Raw genomic sequence first — 20,090 nt, forward strand, 5'->3', positions numbered from 1 at the left:
GATCAAAACGACGAGCTACTCTAGTGAGGGGGTAAATGGGAGAGTGGTTGGAAAGGTTTACCACTTAGGTTACCGGGGAGACTGCTAGGGAAATGAGTGCAGGGAACGTAACCTTAATGATAAATATAAATATACAAATGTTTAAATAATCTGACTCCATATTGTTTGTAAACATACACAATCATAGATGACCATGATATCCTGGAAGTTCTTAGAAAAGGTAGCTAATATTTGGTCACAAACCAAACCAAAAAGATCATATGTTTCATGGCCTACGTTATCCTCTATGCTCCTCATCAGTCCAGTCCAGAAGACAAGGGACGGTGTAGCAACCCGAACTCAGAGATGATCAGTCTGGTCACTTCAATTTACGTCTTTGTATATGCCTATATCAGTTATTATAAGCGCCCATAGGGTGTAGGTCGTTTAACACAAACCATACAGTAAAATGGCATGTGTTCCTGGGTCTAACAGATAGTTATGCACGACTCAGGGATGACTAGAATGTCATGTTCCTGGGCCTAACCAAACTGCTTTGAGAATTCCAGGACTCAGGGACTCCAAGTCTGGTCACTTAGACTTACTTATGTGTGTGTAATTACCAGTAGCCCTACAAGCTTGAGTATGGAGATGAACGAGGAATGCTGTAGTAATCTTTATTCCAAAGTAACAATTTCTTCCAACCAAGTTATAAAGTTACAATACAAAACAAAGTTATATACCAACACAATTCAACGTCCTCCCAACTAGCCTAAATGTCAACTAATTATACCATAAGTATTTAAGACACTACAGCACGAAGGTGTGCTAGGAGCTTCTGTTAAATATGACTACAACACGTGTCAGGTCTCTTTAATGAGGACAAACTCAAACTTTTTGGAGACATTGCTATTTATCCTAAAATCAGACATATCTAAAACACTCCCCCAAATAGTCATTAGCATTGCTTTACCTTGACAAACACAGAGGACAGGAACTTAATCAATGCACAATTATTGAATGGATGGGGCGATGCCATCAGTTGTTGTTTGACATGCATCAAGGACAATAATTTCTATAATGTTCTTGTGAAGTTTCACTAACAACCCTTACAGTACAATAAAGCATATCAGCCATTTCTGCCCCTTTTGGAGAACAGGGGAAATCCCAACTTTACAGATAAATGTCCACAATATCATGCATTTAGTTACACTCCAGTTTGCTCGGATTTTCACACCCCTCCAGGTGAGCTCATGAGGATGGGGTTGATGGCCCACACCTTGTGTTCCAGATCTTTAGAGAAGGAAATGTTAAGCATCAAGGTTGTGTTGGAGAGTTGGTGGGGCCAGACGCACCACTTCATCGAATACCCTTCCACTCTTCCCCAACAGACATTTTTCATTAGACTACAATACTGTAGCTCAAACTGCTGAAAAGAAATAATGCTGGGACTGATAGAAAGGTGTCAGAATATACAGTGCATTGCAGTTTGTTGTGTATGGGGCTGCGTGGCCAAAGACCAGTCAGGGTACCCATGCTGACCCCTATACACACGACTAACCTCTTGGTGCCAGATACCACAGCACACCTTCAGAGGTCTAGTGGAGTCCATGCCTTGCAGGGTCAGGACTGTTTTGGTGGCAAAAGGGGGCCCTACACAATATTAGGCAGATGGTCATAATGTTATGGCTGATCGGTTTATGTCACAACTATATAGCTATTGTAGGCTCTTTCATTCTGGTAAAATGTGAATAAATCAATAGGTCGGTTTCATTAATATTCAAAAAACATTCTGCTTTGATCTAACTTTAGGTTATTAAATGATCACCTTTTTCAGAAGTGATCAGGGTATGCTATAAGTCTATACGGTGTAGCCAACAGTATTATTTTATGAGCATCATTATTGGTGCTTAAGTGGAAGAATAGACTTTTACTCACAAAGAACACATCTTCGCGTGAGTGGATGGCTCAATACTTTTCACAGGAACATCCTCATCAGCCAAGCATGTGCACATTTTTAGATGCATGATTTGATCTGAGACTTAAACAACTCTGTGTGTTCTTAAACTGAAAACAGAGTCGCTACAGATCCGAAAAAAAAGTATCTGTTTCAGTTTGTTTGTGTGTACGCAGATTGACACCTAACTTTTCTTATCTGATGCTTCATTTTTCTTGCCCACGGCTCCGATTTGATCGACCTGATAATGCAGCGTACAGCTCTGCATCATCAGAACATTTTAGATTAAACAGACAAAATAAATGGCCTAGAGCTAATTCAATGAACATTCCGAAAAGATGCAGCCAATATGGCCTATGGAGACAGGCTGGCCTTTCAAAGTCATGTTCTTTAACACTTGAGGTAATGACATATCAGTGTAGTGTTCTAGCTCCAATACATTTGATGGGGAAGAACAGCATTAAACAAAACTGGCGAAACATAAAATGCATGCAGCAAATACAGTAAACTGACTGGCATTCACATGTGTGGATACTTCTGAATCTTTGGTTATAGTGATACTTTTTTCCTAAGGGTTAAAAACCCAGATTGGCATTCATGGCCATTTAATAAAAATAACACAAGTGCTGTTCCTCCTCGCTACACTCCAGGATTGGCCGTTATTGCAATGCACACAGCAGAATGGCAGACCAGTCAGCTAGCAGCAATATTGAAGCACAGTAACATGCTGGCGGTCACAAAAGTCCAGCTGCGTTAACGTGCTATGCTTGAATGTTGATGAACTGATCACTTCAACCACAAAAAAATATTTATCTAACAAACAGTGTGTGACCTACGGGTTGTCTAATATTTATTTATGTCTCTGATGCCCATATTCTGCTGCAGCATGGGTTCAATTAAGGCACACCGCTATTTCAGCATCCCACATTCTCCCACATTCTCTTAAGCTGATAAACAATAACAATTATATTTAAAAAGCTGATAAACCAAAAAATATTATTTGGATGACTTAGGTTAAACACCAAATAATATCTCACTGGGCAAAACCGGTTTAAATAAAAATAGTGTAGAATGGTGTTTTCAACCACTTACAACTTTGTTGAGGTATATTAGGGGTGTATGTATGTATGCCTACCTTATTGCGGTATTAGGGTCACAGTTTGGTATGGTTTTGATACCGCACAAAAATGCTCTGTCAACAGTTAAATTATTTTGTTTATTTGGTATAAAGTATGCAACACTAATCCAGAATGAATATATAATGCCAGAATGCTATCTAAAATAAAATCAAGTGCAATAAGTAAACATGGCACAAACTTTATTTTACAATAATATAGTGTGGGTACAACCTGTTTGCTTAAGTAGGTTGGAGGTACATTTGTAACGTAAAGGTGCTGAAACCTTTTTTACCATACAGTAGAGGTGCATATCTGCGGCAATACACACCCATTGCTCTTGTAATTGTTTAGCCCAATCAGACTGCTCCTAAGGGCTGCATGAATGCATGGGGGAGAGCAAGTTGTGTTTTCTTTGCATCTCCCTGTTGCTCCAAGGAAATACTGGAGGGGTGTCAGCTCATCTAAAAGCTACTTTAGCAGCCATTGAGTGTTCACGTTGCCATCCGCTGTCAAACGTTAAGAAATGGTTCCTTTTAAATAAATAACAGCAAACTATACTACTCATGTTGCATCATGCCACAAAGGTAGCTTCCAAGCTTAAAAAAACACAGAGGTTTAATTCTCGATGGCTGACACACACTCTTTCAGTCATGTTAATGAACATTTCAGGAGTAACAAGCAGAATGTCCCTTTGATGTGATGCTGATGGCCAAACAACACAAGGCTGAGAGTGTAGCTACGTCATTACATCTGTCCACATTGTTGAGGTGTTCACAGCTATTTGGGCTACTTTTGTCAAGCAGTGGCGAAATACAGGGAATGTTTTATCAACATCTCTCCATCTATCATAGTTGTAGTGTACTAAAAAGCCAAAATGCTGCCAAACTGGAAATGGTAAATGAAGGTGGAGAATTCTGCAATGTAATTTATCAATACCATAGTGGAACTAGAGGTTCCTCCTCGGAAAAGCACCAACAATTGTTATAATTTTGATTAGGAAGGAGTTCAACTGCGCAAATTCAAACGCAAAATAACCTAATGTTTTTCAACTCAATCAGATTAATTTCAGACGCATTCAGCCCGCGTAGCTTGCTATTTAAATATTATATTTTTATTATCTATTGCATTCAGGTTCACATGCAAACATTAATGACCACCCTGTACAGTTACAAAAAATGTGTACTGGTATAACCCTAATATGGTACCTATAATCTCCACTTGATTTCGGTCATGATATACCAATAACCACTATAACTTGTCAGGCAGGGTCTAGGTTGTCACCAGTCCCTTAAGTCGGCCACTATGCACCACCAGTGGCGTTTCTGGGCAATCTGGCGCCCTAGGCGAGATCTCTAAATGTTGCCCCCCCTAAAAAAAATAAGCCAACTTCAGGGGAATAATACTTCTTAATTTTACTTTTAGAAACACAAAGTAGTGTCATACAGGCATACAAAAACATTTAAACAATAAGGAGGATCAACATAGTGTGCTGTTAGAGAATATATAATAATTTAAAGCAAAATAAAAACAATGTTTACAAATGTGCAATCAAATATTGAACGACAGGTGCATAAACTGGGTGAATAAAAGACACTCAAAATCGTATTCTGTGTGGCATTTTCTGTCTTAAAACAGGACACGCATCGATTCCTTGACGCAAAACTATGATATCGTCACTGGTGATACAATTTTGGGCAGCAATACTGATAGCTACACATCTTGATGAGGTGAGAATAATTTGTGTTTTAACTGAGTGGTTAGGCAATTAACGTAGTCAAGCAAACAAACGACAGGTACCGTTAACATGTTACTCTGGTGACAGGCCGATCTGTCTCCTTCCTGCTGAAATAATTTGTTTCGCGCGGCATTGCTCACAGGGTGATCGACTGTTGTTTCGAATGCGGTAATGAAGTCTGTGCTTCTCATACACCTCGCCCACACAGCGTATTGGTGGCTCTGATTATGACAATGCGTCCTGTGTTTCTCAAATCGCATTGCAGAAAATAGCACGTCGAGCTAAATATCCTTTAGAAAGTTGGTCTATCCCGACAAATTATTTGTCATTTGTCGAACAAAACGTTTTGATTATAGATTTATTTTCTTGACTTGACATAAAAGATGTTGCCATGTGGCAGGGGCGCTATGGTTAAATGAACCTAACGGAATCACGGGCTACTCACTCTGAGTGGATTGATTCCAGTCGTGATGGTTCTCCCTTCAGTGGCAGCAGCATCTTATGTGCCTCTCCCCAAAAACGTCTTGACATTTTGAACTTTGTTCTGAAGTTCAAATGTTCAGAACAAAGATATATTTGACGACCAGTTCAGAACAATGATTTGCAACGAGATTAAATGCATTTTGTGTAAGAATCCCCGACGTTCTAAAACCACTAGTGCACTTGACTTGGCGATAAGTCCACATGCAGGGGCTTCAAACGCTCTGCAAAAACTAACCAGTTCACTGCTGCAAATTTCTCTGCCAATTGCTAAACCAGCCCCGATTATGATCTTAACTGGCCTTTAGGGTTCCACTTCCAACCTTTGCCCACTGCCTGAGCAAATGCTATGTATGTACTGCTACTCTTTGTAGTTCTTAAACTTAGCTCGTTACTAGCTAGCTTAGTGCGCTACATTTTCAAAAAGCTTAAACCAGAGACAGACGCTTTAAAAAATGTCCATAAACTATACCACTATACTTTTTTCTCCTTTCTTCCTCAAATTTCCTCTTCTTTCTATAATGTGTCCCCGATTTCTTTGATCTTTTCATATTAGAACAGCAGTCAAGAACATTTCAAGGGATCGTATAAACGTCAACTGGCGCACTGACTCACTCACCGTCCACACCTGGCCCCGCCCTGCCTCACCATTTCTCGAAACGTCAATCATCTCACTCATAACAAATAAATAAGTCTTGACTTAATGTATAATTTGTTTTATTTTTATAATAACTGAAACTACATATGGATTGATTTCCCCCTTATATATAAATATATATTATTTATTTTATATTTGTTAGTATATTTTTTTAATCCGCGCCCCCCATGCAGGTGGTACCCTAGGCGACCGCCTAGGTTGGCTATGCCTAGAAACGCCTCTGATAAAGACCACGATACAGCTTATACTTGCAATGTTTATCATAGGTTCCTATGGATTTAGCCAAATCTTAAAATCAGGGATGCACAGTTTGGTAGATTAACGTAAATTATGTGTGTCTGTGTGAATATTTTTGCCATAGCCCATTACATTACCTAAAATATTGCTAATGCCGTTGCCTGTATTTAAAACATAATAATTTATTATCAATCAAATGTATTTTCTAAACCCTTTTTACATCAGCAGTTGTCACAGTGTGCTTTTACAGATACCCAGCCAGATTTAATGCATGATGGATAGGAAACTCTCTGGTAGGGTCTAAAATCAGGAAGAAACCTAGAGAAGAACCAGACACTTAGGGGTGGCCAGTCCTCTTCTGGCTGTGCCAGGTGAAGATAAGAGTATATGACCTTTTGGGCTACAACAAACCGGTCAATAAATAAAGTGACCTGCAACCAGAGTCCTTGAACAGAGGTCCACTGCAAAACTAGGTGGACAAAGGCAATCAGGTGGGCGAGTGGCCGCAGGATTCATCAGGCAGCAACTTGATCTGCAACAGGAGTACTTTGGACAGGGACAGCTACGAGTCATTTGGGCCAGATGGTCCTAAGGCGTGGTCCAAGGGCCAAGGGAAGAAAGCTCCCTAGTCCTCCCTGAACATAAACTATTGCAGCGTAATAACTAGGGACTGAGAGGGTGGAGGTGGGAAGACCTGGAGAAATCTTTCCCCATCCTTATTGCTAAACAATTATGATTCAATTAATCAAATAAAGTGTAAATACCAACAACTGTATATGTTATCAAATAATATAAGTCTAACCTCTACACCAATATGGTGCACCTAAGTGGACCAGGAGTATGGTTTAACTGAAATTACACTTATATATCCAAACCAGAGAGGCAGTCCTGCAAAATACCCTATAGTGTCAAATTAACATCCCTTCATCCTTTCACCAATTTTAACACAAGGGTATGTGTTATTCTAACAAATGTGAGTACTGGGTATCTGTCAAAAGCACTTTTTGAAAACTGCTGGTGTAAATTTGATTGACTGATTTGATCAACCTTTCAGTAACTGACACCAGAAATGTAACACTCTTACAAATTTTGCCTACACATTGTACCAAAAATCTAACACTCTTACACCTGAGAATTGTAACTCTATGGAATTTCCTGTGTGAAGAGTTGTTCTATAACAGCAACCCCTTTTGTCTCCTAGTTATTCAACCAGTACACTCCTGCTAAAATGTCATATTTTGTCCCTGAAAACTACCACGGTGCTTTCATGAGAATTCGTTTTGACAGATCTCTTAATCAATCAATCAAATGTATTTATAAAGCCCTTTTTACAACAGCAGTTGTCACAAAGTGCTTTTACAGAGACACCCAGCCTTAAACCCCAAGGAGCAAACAACAGTAGTGTTGAATTTCAGTGGCTAGGAAAACCCCCCTAAGAAGGCCGAATTTTAGGAAGAAACCTATAGAGGACCCAGGCTCAGAGGGGTGACCAGTCCTCTTCTGGCTGTGCTGGGTGAGATATTAAGAGTCCAATTGGAATAATTAATAAATGTATCTGGGCTAAATCCAAAGTCTATTTAAATTTAGACTAGATCAGAAGTATGACCAGATGGACAGCAACGGGCCCCCTAAACCAGGTACTCCGCATGTGTGGACCAGGACCTCATGTCCTCCTAAAGTTTAAAACTGGAAGAGACTGTGAAAATTCAGAAAGTGCATTCCTCATATCAACAACGATTTATAGTGGAGAAGGAGAACTTAGTGGGGAAGGAGAACTGACCCAAACCCCAGCACAATAGTATAGCAGCGTAAGATCTTGGAACCGAGACAGTGGGTCCGGCGACACTGTGGCCCTACCCGGGGGAGGCCCCGGACAGGGCTCAACAGGCAGGAAATCAATCCACCCACATTGCCAGGCATCAACCAAAGGGACACCCACCAACCGCAACCACCCTGAATGAGGGCCGAGTATTGCCAGCAGAGTACAGACCAATTGCACAAGTGCACAACAGAGAGACAACAACAAGCCAGTGACTCTTCCCCCAAAAGGCATCCCAGTGGCGACGAGAGCCCACCTGGCAAGACAGCAAGGGTGGACAGTATCAAGCCTACTGGACACCTTCACGCCCCCGGGCCAGGCTACACCTAATTATAAACTGTGCTGTAGAGATTAGTTTTTTGTAGACACTTGAAAGTTTGCACTGAGTTTGCATTTCTAACCTTAATTGGCAGATCATTCCACAGTAGTGGAGCTCTATGAGAAAAGGCCCTGCCTCCAGCTTTTTGTTTAGAAATTCTAGGTACAATTAAAAGGCCTGCATCTTGCGATCGTAGGTTACATGTAGGTATGTAGGCGGGATCATTTCAGCAAGGTAAGTAGGAGCAAGTCCATGTATTGATTTATAGGTTAACAGTAAAAACTTAAAATCAGCCCTAACCCTAACAGGCAGCCAGTGTAAGGACGCTAGGACAGGAGTAATGTGTTCAACATTTTTGGTTCTAGTTAGGATTCTAGCAGCCGTGTGCAGCATTAATTAATTAATTTATTGATTTGTCTGGGTAACCAGAAAGAAGAGCATTGCAGTAATCTAGTCTAGAAGTAATGAAAGCATGGATTAATTTTCCTGCATCAGTAATTGATAGAAAGTTTCTAAATTTTGCAATGTTTCGAAGATGAAAATGAGCAACTCTTGAGACATATTTTATATGTTCTTCAAAGGAGAGGTCAGGGTCAAGGGTAACGCCAAGGTTTTTTACAGTTTTTTGGAATACGAACATGCAGCTGTCGAAGTTCACAGTGAGATCTGCTAACAACGCTCTTTGTTTCTTGGGTCCTAAAACGAGCATTTCTGTTTCCTTGAGTTTAAGAGCAAGACATTTTCTGTCATCCACTTCCTAATATCTGAAACGCATGCTTCCAAAGTAGCTAATTTTGGGGCTTCTCCATGCTTCATTGAAATATATAACTGTGTGTCATCAGCATAACAGTGAAAATGTACATTTGATTTCGGATTACATCGCCCAGAGGGAGCATATATAGTGCGAACAATAATGGGCCCAGAACTGAGCCTCGAGGAACACCAAAGCATACCTTTGACTTGTCAGAGGATATGCCATCCACACTAACAAACTGATATCTTTCAGATAAATAAGATTTAAACCAGGCTCTTAACAGTTTAATGCTTGCTAAGTAACTCTACAGAGTAAGTTTAACAGAACACATTACATGTAACTGTATTTTATAACCTGGATTATCAATTATACTAGTGAAGCCGACATAGCATTTGCAGCATTTCAATTTAAGCTAGTGAAAAACAAAAATTGACTAGGATTTTTCATTTTCAATGATAACAAATGTAAATCGAAGAATTAATATGCTGGATTCACCTCTATTTAAAAACAAAAATTAAGCTAATGATAAAAATAGGACTCTCTGTTAAAATAACCAAAAAATTTCAATATACGTACAGCTCTGGAAATAATTGAGACCACTGAAAATGTAGCATTTTCTCTGGTTTTACTATTCATAGGTATGTTTGAGTAAAATGAACAGTTTGGTTTTATTCTATAAACTACTGACAACATTACTCCCAAATTCCAAATAAACATTGTCATTGAGTATTTATTTGTAGAAAATAACAACTGGTCAAAATAACCCAAAAAGATGCATTGTTTTCAGACCTCAATAATGCAAAGAAAACATTCATATTCATTACAATTGTTTTAACTTAGGAGTTCAGAAATCAATATTTGGTGGAATAAACCTGATTTTTTATCACAGCTTTCATGTGTCTTGGCATGCTCTCCATCAGTCAGTAACATTGCTGTTGGGTGACTTTATGCCACTCCTGGCACAAAAATTCCTTCACAAAGACAAATCTGCCCCAATTACAGCTTTCTGAAGCATCCCCATGTCTTCACCGATCCTCCACTAAATTTTACAGTGGGTGCGAGACACTGTGGCTTGTAGGCCTCTCCAGGTCTCCGTCTAACCATTAAACGACCAGGTGTTGGGCAAAGCTGAGAATTTGACTCAAAGAAGATGAACTTACTCCATTCCTCTACAGTCCAATCCTTATGGTCTTTTGCAAACTTATACCTTTTTTATACTTGTCCTTTTTAAATTAGATTTGGTTCAGGTAATCTCCTAATCAGTACCTCATTAAGTAAAATGAGGTGTGCCTGTGTTGGAATTAAAAAGGCACTGGAATGGAATCGCTGTCATAAAAGTAGAGATGTGGATAAAACATTTTTTGGAGTCTCTTAATTTTTTCCAGAGCTGTACGGTTATCAAACCAACTAAGTATCAACACTGTTTGGATTCATCTTTGCTTTCACCCTAGAAAAAAAGGTATTTTTATGTTTGATTTACATATCCATCTAGAAAACCCTCCAGCTTTAATAAAAGCAACATCTCCTTCAAATTATGATACTTTGGTTAGTTGTACAACAAAACAAGTACATGTTCCAGTTGTTATGTAGTAATAAGTCAAAGAATGAACTGAAGTGATTTCAAATCTCCAACTAAACCAAAAAGAAATGACTGTATATTAGATTAAATTATCTAAGCACTATCTCCTTTCAATGTTGATATTGTTTTGTCAACCAAACACAATTCCATTATTTGTAAGACAGTAACTGAATAATTGCACACCAACGAGGTTGCAGCATATGATACAAAATGGGTGAAATAAAGTAAAATCTTGGATGACTACACCAAAAACAGGGAACCATTCTGACTCAAACACCACTTTTACAAATACTGGCTGAAATTATACAAAATCTGTACAGTGCATCTCCAAACCCGATTCCAAAAAAGTTGGGACACTGTACAAATTGTGAGTAAAAAAGGAATGGAATAATTTACAAATCTCATAAACTTATATTTAATTCACAATAGAATATAGATAACATATCAAATGTTGAAAGTGAGACATTTTGTAATGTCATGCCAAATATTGGCTCATTTTGGATATCATAAGAGCTACACATTCCAAAAAAGTTGGGACAGGTAGCAATAAGAGGCCGGAAAAGTTAAATGTACAGATAAGGAACAGCTGGAGGACCAATTTGCAACTTATTATGTCAATTGGCAACATGATTGGGTATAAAAAGAGCTTCTCAGAGTGGCAGTGTCTCTCAGAAGTCAAAATGGGCAGAGAATCACCAATTCCCCCAATGCTGGGGCGAAAAATAGTGGAGCAATATCAGAAAGGAGTTTCTCAGAGAAAAATTGCAGAGTATGAAGTTATCATCATCTACAGTACTTAATATTATCCAAAGATTCAGAGAATCTGGAACAATCTCTTTGCATAAGGGTCAAGGCCGGAAAACCATACTGGATGCCTGTGATCTTTGGGCCCTCAGACGGAACTGCATCACATACATGAATGATACTGTAATGGAAATCATAACATGGGCTCAGGAATACTTTCAGAAAACATTGTCGGTGAACACAATCCACTGTGCCATTCGCCGTTGCCGGCTAAAACTCTATAGGTCAAAAAAGAAGCCATATCTAAACAGGATCCAGAAGCGCCAGCGTTTTCTCTGGGCCAAGGATCATTTAAAATGGATTGTGGCAAAGTGGAAAAGTGTTCAGTGGTCAGACGAATCAACATTTTAAGTTCATTTTGGAAAACTGGGACGCCGTGTCATTCGGACTAAAGAGGACAAGGACAACCCAAGTTGTTATCAGCGCTCAGTTCAGAAGCCTGCATCTCTGATGGTATGGGGTTGCATGAGCGCGTGTGGCATGGGCAGCCTACGCATCTGGAAAGGCACCATCAATGCTGACAGTTATATCCAAGTTTTAGAACAACGTATGCTCCCATCCAGACGTCGTCTCTTTCAGGGAAGGCCTAGCATTTTCCAAAATGACAATGCCAGACCACATACTGCATCAATTACAATGTCATGGCTGCATAGAAGAAGGATCCGGGTACTGAAATGACCAGTCTGCAGTCCAGATCTTTCACCCATAGAAAACATTTGGCGCATCATAAAGAGGAAGGTGCGACAAAGAAGACCTAAGACAGTTGAGCAACTAGAAGCCTGTATTAGACAAGAATGGGACAACATTCCTATTCATAAACTTGAGCAACTTGTCTCCTCAGTCCCCAGACGTTTGTAGTCCGTTATAAAAAGAAGAGGGGATGCCACACAGTGGTAAACATGGCCTTGTCCCAACTTTTTTGAGATGTGTTGATGCCATGAAATTTAAAATCAACTTATTTCTCCCTTAAAGTAATACATTTGCTCAGTTTAAACATTTGATATGTTGTATTCTGAATAAAATTTTGAAATTTGAAACTTCCACATCATTGCATTCTGTTTTTATTCACAATTGTACAGTGTCTCAACTTTTTTGGAATCGGGTTTGTACAAGGTCACTTTACAAACAAACATAACAGCATTTATTCAACCGTAAAAGGAGTAGAACGTCTATGGTCATATTTTCAGGCCAATGTAACTATAAAAATATGAGTGGTTCTTTTAACTTTTTAAATAGTATAAACTAACATATGATGATTAAATTGTCAAAAAAATTGAAAATGTCATATATGGTCTCCACCAAATTTGACCAATATCTCCATGTTTAAATGACAACTGGAGTCCAATGGCATTGAACAATAAAACTGATATCCTGTCATCACCAAAAAATAAATGAAAAAATGTCAGAACAAAAGAGAGGAAAGAAAAGTAGAGATTAAAGTCCATCTGTAACATCGTCAGAACGTAAATCACCCAAAAATAAATTACCTAATTTGCACATATTTTCTGAGACATGGATCATGTTCTTTAGGGCACCAGTAGGGACAGGGAGGAGGAAAGGAAATGAGAAAATAAAATGGTGGTTTTGTCAGTTTGCAGTAAATGTCCATCTGGGATTTGCAATAACCCAACCCACCAAATCTGAGAGGTGAAGGTGGCTGCCATTATGAGTGCACAGGAGGAACTGCCAAGAAGAACAATACTTTTTCACATTGCGTTTTGGTTACTGGTCTGATGCTTTAACTGCTAGGGCACCTGCTGCCACAGATTAGATATCATTAAACAGAACCAAAGGAGAAAATAGTGAGAACAAAAGGGGGATTACATTAACAACCTATTCTCCCACATGGGGTCTTTGCAGAGAGGCAGCACTTGGAGAAATGAACACATCTAATTACAGTACAGGGGGCTATATAAACTAATTATACATTTAAATAAATTAAAGATATATTACAACTTGCAAAACTTGTCGCAACAAAGTAGAAAAACTAATTTGTAATAGTGTATTTACTGTTTAGTTTCTAATAGAACATACTTGGTTGGGTAGAAGGGTAGATGGGTCGTAGTTATTTTTCAAATGGTACCCATTCCTTACATAGTGCATTAGCCCTTGTAAAACAAATGCATTGTGAATGGAAAGCCATTTGGGAGGAAAACCATTTTCTTTGTTTTTCATATAAAAAAATCCATGTTAGGTTTTATAGTCTTTATATACTGTATCTGTGATTTGCCTCTGACAAAGCACAGTGAAGCTTGCTCTCTCTATCAAGGCCATGTCTGTCAAGGTCCAGTGAAGCTTGCTCTTGGCTTTTGCATGTGTGTATCAGAATTTCTCAAGTTGTATCCCATCCACTCAACCAACATATTATTCAAATCTGTACTGGCCTTAAACAGAAGGCATATCCAAAATAGATGACAGGATGACTCTTTTCTTTCCACACTTTCAAGCATCACCAAACGTTGGCTTTAAGGCCCAAATGAACATTGGGACTCTTCTTCCAAATTGAAACCTAAACAAAAGTTTTGTACTGGACTGTGCAGTTAAAGCCAGATAAGACTGGTTTTAGTGCATGAGTAATACTCTATGTGTAGTACTGTACTGTACGTGTCAAGTTGTGATATCCGATATGGTACCCCTTTCCAAAATAGCACCCTAGTTTCTGTATAGGTCATTAAAATACTCTATCACCAATAAGACACCATCGGTCCTCTCAACAAACTCAAGAGGGTTGCACAGAGAGATCTACAAGAAATAACTTTTTCTTCAAGTATATTTTAAATAAAGAACCAGAATTATTTGTCCTTCCTACTGCACAAAGTAACTCCCATATAGCTCTACAACACGTTTTAATGTTTTTTGTGAATGTCTTTCATGGATAGATGTGCGCTTTCAACCATGGAATGCTTCAATGACTTACCATGTTAGACTATAATGTCTCAATTAATATGAAATTGGTCAAAAATTGACATTGAATACACTTGGGCAGTATCTGTCTGCCATAGCTGTGCAAAGCATTATGTTCTGTCAAAGCACTGGTATCTAGGGTGAGCTGGCCACAGTTGCTATTGACTGTAACCTATTATAATACTAAGCAGCTCATCTACTTGGCGTAAGGAGAGGGCCATGTTTATACTTCTATCTTAAGCAGACAAGGGTTTCCATTTCCACCACTAATTGTTATGGGTGGGCTTGGGGAGGGGAAAGCTGATCCTAGATCTGTAGATGATAGATTGATGCCCATCAGATGGCCAACAAACTAGGATGAGTGGTTGGATGAAATATTCAAGTAAATGTTATTTTGTTTGTTTTAATTTTTTGGTGGGATTCACAGATCTGTTACTTACACATCTTTGTGCATTTCACATTATCTGATCTATTGATTGTGTGGCCATATTGCTATGTTTATAATTATTGATGTGGAAGGGAGAGAATCAAATCTATACATATAGTTATTTGGCATCACTTTGCTTTGCCTTCTGGGAAGGTTCATGTTACACATTGAGAGTAATATCAGCAGTTAAAATGGTACCCTGTCTCCCAATATTACACTACCTTGGACCAGTTCTGGTGTGATCTGAAATGCAACTATACTAGATCTTACAACTGTACAATGTGTAATAATAGCAATGAATGATCATAGAGATGCAAAACTAACATGTGTTTCCTCTATGATCATGATGTATTGGATGACAAAGATATGTAATGAAGTGAATTGGGTGAGTCTCAAATTGATCCTGGTTCCCTAAATAGTGTAGTGCACTGAGTCCGAGCCATGAGCCAACTAATTAGGGGATAGTGTACAATTTGTTACAAACTTAGTTGTCCTTGACTCTTAGTAATAGAGTCTATGTGGAGTAGAATGTAACCTGCTGACTATATACAAATGAATCAACACTCAATCTATTTTTATACTGTAATTGTAGAGCGTTTTTTTTTATATTTTTTTGCCCAGAGGAAGAGGGGAGGGGATTGGTTGAGTTGATATCTAAGCACAAACTAAATCCGCAAACCTGTGGACAAGTAGAGGGATTTGGGAATGATACCTGAGCACAAACATAACCTGCATTCAAACTGACCTCTGAGCTTTTAGCACGTCATAGCTGCTGGATGAGGGGAAGCTACTGACCTTTAATCTCTAGTTCAAAAATGTAAATATCAATAACATAAGCCACCAGATGATACCACCCAGGGAATTGTGGAGATAGATGAGATGTCTGAGTTGCTCGCTAAGCCTAAGATTAAAACAAACTGATATTTCTCTTCGAAAAGGTGAATGGACTGGATTGTATTTAATAAATGTTCTTTGACCTCTATCAGGTGTCTTCCACTGACTGAACAAACCTTTTTTTTTTCTACCTTTATTTTTTGGGTTTATTTCAAATAATTATGACATCTTAATAAATCATCAAAATATATAAAAATACAATAACTGTGTCAGACAGTGATTTGTGATGTGATTGAAAAGTATGGAGGTAGGTTGGTGTCTTTTTTCATACTTTTTTTTCTGAAACCAAAAACAAGGCTTCAAAGTTAAAACAAACGTACTTGTATATAATGTATATAATACATGTATATATCATTGTCTTCTATTGAATTTGTGTTATATAGTAGAACATATTGTACCAAAACTGAATCATAGGAGCTTAACCACTAGCTACGGAGAAAGATTTCTTTGAAAACAAAACTCCAATTTCAACTGCGGTATACAAAAGGAACTGAGTCAAAGGCTATATTAACTACAAGGGCCTGTAGCCTGGTTCACCAATGGAAATAAAAATCTTGCTCACCTCTGAGCAAAAGAAACAATCCTTATAAACGAACAAAACAGTACACTTTCTTGCACGTCCCCCTGTCAGCACGGGCATACATTTGTCGTCCCTTCCTTTTTCCTTGATGTACTGTCTGCTTCCCTTTAAGTCTTCCCTTGACGAGCAACACCTATTCCCCCTTTCACCCAGGGCGGGCTTTTGTCGCTCGGCACCCCATGGGTCCTAGGTATTAGATGGCTCACAATACATACCGTAGAATGAAAAATCATGCAATTATTATTCTCAAGCTAATCAAAAGCATTTAACTACGAACACTTGTTCTCACTTTCTTTTATGGCAACTCACAAGCGGGCCATGTCCTATTTGTTTCTTAGTCGCTATATAATCATATTTCATGACAGTGTTGCGGTTAGGTTTTTGTTCAGAAGATATTACACCATTTCCATTAGCTAATGATACATAGGCCTACTTTAAAACACACTTGTACTCAGTGTTGTCATATACACTATTATCAGGAACACCTGTTCAATTTCTCATTAATTCAATTATCTAATCAACCAATCACATGGCAGTTGCTTCAATGCATTTAGGGTGTGGTCCTGGATGTCTCCTGAACTCCAAACTGAATGTCAGAATGGGAAAGAAAGATGATTTAAGCAATTTTGAGCGTGGCATAGTTGTTGGCGCCAGACGGGCCGGTCTGAGTATTTCACAATCTGCTCAGTTACTGGGATTTTCACGCACAACCATTTCAGGGGTTTACAAAGAATGGTGTGAAAAGGGAAAAACATCCAGTATGCGGCAGTCCTGTGGGGGGAAATGCCTTGTTGATGCTAGAAGTCAGAGGAGAATGGGCCGACTGATTCAAGCTGATAGAAGAGCAACTTTGACTGAAATAACCACTCGTTACAACCGAGGTATGCAGCAAAGCATTTGTGAAGCCACAACGCACAACCTTGAGGCAGATGGGCTACAACAGCAGAAGACCCCACCGGGTACCACTCATCTCCTCTACAAATAGGAAAAAGAGGCTACAATTTGCACGAGCTCACCAAAATTGGACAGTTGAAGACTGGAAGAATGTTGCCTGGTCTGATGAGTCTCAATTTCTGTTGAGACTTTCAGATGGTAGAGTCAGAATTTGATGTAAACAGAATGAAAACATGGATCCATCATGCCTTGTTACCACTGTGCAGGCTGGTGGTTGTGTAATGGTGTGGGGGATGTTTTCTTGGCACACTTTAGGCCCCTTAGTGCCAATTGGGCATTGTTTAAATGCCATGGCCTACCTGAGCATTGTTTCTGACCATGTCCATCCCTTTATGACCACCATGTACCCATCCTCTGATGGCTACTTCCAGCAGGATAATGCACCATGTCACAAAGCTCGAATCATTTCAAATTGGTTTCTTGAACATGACAATGAGTTCACTGTACTGAAATGGCCCCCACAGTCACCAGATCTCAACCCAATATAGCATCTTTGGGATGTGGTGGAACGGGAGCTCCGTGCCCTGGATGTGCATCCCACAAATCTCCATTAACTGCATGATGCTATCCTATCAATATGGGCCAACATTTCTAAAGAATGCTTTCAGCACCTTGTTGAATCAATGCCACGTAGAATTAAGGCAGTTCTGAAGGCGAAAGGGGGTCAAACACAGTATTAGTATGGTGTTCCTAATAATCCTGTAGGTGAGTGTACATGCATCAGCCATAACATTATGACCACTGACAGTTGAAGAGAAAATCACTGATAATCTCAGTCAGTGGGTGGCGTATATAAGGCAGTAAGTGAACATTCTGTCCTCAAAGTTGAAGTGTTAGAAGCAGGAAAAATGGGCAAGCGTAAGGATCTGAGCGGCTTTGACAAGGACCAAATTGTGATGGCTAGAAGATGGGTCAGAGCATTTCCAAATCTAGAGCCCGGTCTGCAGTGGTCAGTACCTATCAAAAGTGGTCCAAGGAAGGAAAAGCGGTGAACTGATGACAGAGTCATAGAAAAGTGATAGAAAGGTGACAGAACACACAGTGCATCGCTCTCTGAACAGTCAGGGTGCCCATGCTGATCCCTGTACACAGCCGAAAGCACCTGAAATGGGCACGTGATCATCAGAACTGGACCACGGAGCAATGAAAGAAGGTGGACTGGTCTGATTAATCACGTTTCCTTTTACAGTACATCACGTGCCTGTGCATCGCTTACCTGGAGAACATATGGCACCAGGATGCACTATGTGGAGAAGGCTGAACAGTATTGGTTGCAGCCAAACTGACACTTAAATAATGGCAGACTAATGTAGATGCACTATCCACACCTCCCTCATAAGCCTGCCCACAGCTGCGGGGTCAGAAGTGCAAACGAAGACTAGTGTTTAAAAAAAAGAAGCACTACAAGCAAAGGGGGCAGTCTAGTCAAAATGGAGGGTGACTGATAGCGAAATTACATTTTGGTTTTAATTAAATATTCTCTAAATATTTTTGGGAATATAATGCATAAAGTTTTTCACTCTAACCAAATACATGATTGCAATTTTTTTTTTTTACTTTGATACCTCTTTTTTGCTTTCAGAACAATTATTTTTAATTGAAAAGAAAAACTTTTATTTCTCAACAAAAAAACACAAATGTACCTCCATAGAAAAGAGATACTTGCGGGAGTTAAGAGGAGCAACGAAGAAACAGAATACGTTTGAGAAAAGGACAGTCACGTTATGTTTAGACTGCTTCTGGTCTGAGTGCTGAAACATTTGAGCCTATTCACTTTCAATGAAGTGTTGTGAAATGGGATAGTTGGCGATGCAAGCATGGGATGAGAAGCAAAGAACCTGTTCCAACACTTTTGAGAATGGGAAACCTCATTCAAAGTCCTTATTACTGTGCATTTGTTTAGCAACAGTGTGATGCAGCATAACAACTCGAAAGATCTTACATCCCCAGTCACCAGAAGGATGACTGGGGATGTAATACTAGTCTCTAGTCACCTGAAGGATTGGAGCAGTTCTGAAGGCAAAAAGAGTCCCCACTCCTTATTAGGTCATTGATATTAATGTACAGTACAGTGTTTCTGTTATTTTGTCCACCCCCTGTACATATTGGTAATCGGCAATCAGCCTAATGTGACCTCTGCATAAGATTTTGTAATTGTTATTTAGATACTTCAAAGTAACAACTATGTTCTATGTGTTGTTTCCGTTATTTTGTCCACCCCATATATACAGTAAATTGTTAAGTGATGATCAGTTAAGAATAATGGAATTATTAATAGCAAAATGTGTTTTAACAATAGAGAGAACAATCATATGAAAGGGTACACAATTAAAACCACATTTCTAACAAAGTTGGTACGCTGCATAAAATGTAAATAAAAACAGAATGCAATGATGTGCAAATCATTTAAACACTATATTCAAAAGAAAATAGTACAAATGTTAAAACTGAGACATTTTATAGTTTCTGGATAAATACATGCCCTCTTTGAATTTTATGCCAGCAACACATTGTGTTGCATCACCTCTTCTTTTAACAATACTCTGTAAGCATTTGGGTATTGAAGAAACCAATTGCTGTAGTGTTGAAAGTGAAATGTATTCCCATTCTTGCTTGATATAGGATTGCACCTGCTCAACAGTTCGGGGTCTCATTTGTCATATTTTTCGTTTCATAATGTGCACAATGTTTTCTGTAGGGGACAGGTCTATCACCGGCTCCGTTTACTACGGAGCCATGCTGTTCTGATACATGCAGAATGTGGTTGGGCATTGTCTTGCTGAATTAAGCAAGGCATTGCATAATACTATTTTTGCTTCCAACTATTTTTGAAAACAGAGTTGTACACTACATATACTGTTGTGTGAACGCACCCCGGTCTATTGAATCAGC

At 39.0% G+C, this 20,090-nt stretch overlaps 1 long non-coding RNA gene across 1 annotated transcript in view; it reads right to left on the reverse strand.

Annotated features, from left to right (window-relative positions):
- The window catches only part of LOC109616315, a 60,258-nt gene extending 54,953 nt beyond the window's left edge, over positions 1 to 5,305 (reverse strand). The window contains exon 1 of the long non-coding RNA XR_002197424.2: positions 5,235 to 5,305. This is a non-coding gene — a long non-coding RNA (uncharacterized LOC109616315). The remainder of the gene's footprint in view (positions 1 to 5,234) is intronic.
- Between the last annotated feature and the right edge of the window lie 14,785 nt (positions 5,306 to 20,090).

This window comes from Esox lucius, chromosome 11 (assembly GCF_011004845.1).
Source record: "Esox lucius isolate fEsoLuc1 chromosome 11, fEsoLuc1.pri, whole genome shotgun sequence".
Taxonomy (NCBI): domain Eukaryota; kingdom Metazoa; phylum Chordata; class Actinopteri; order Esociformes; family Esocidae; genus Esox; species Esox lucius.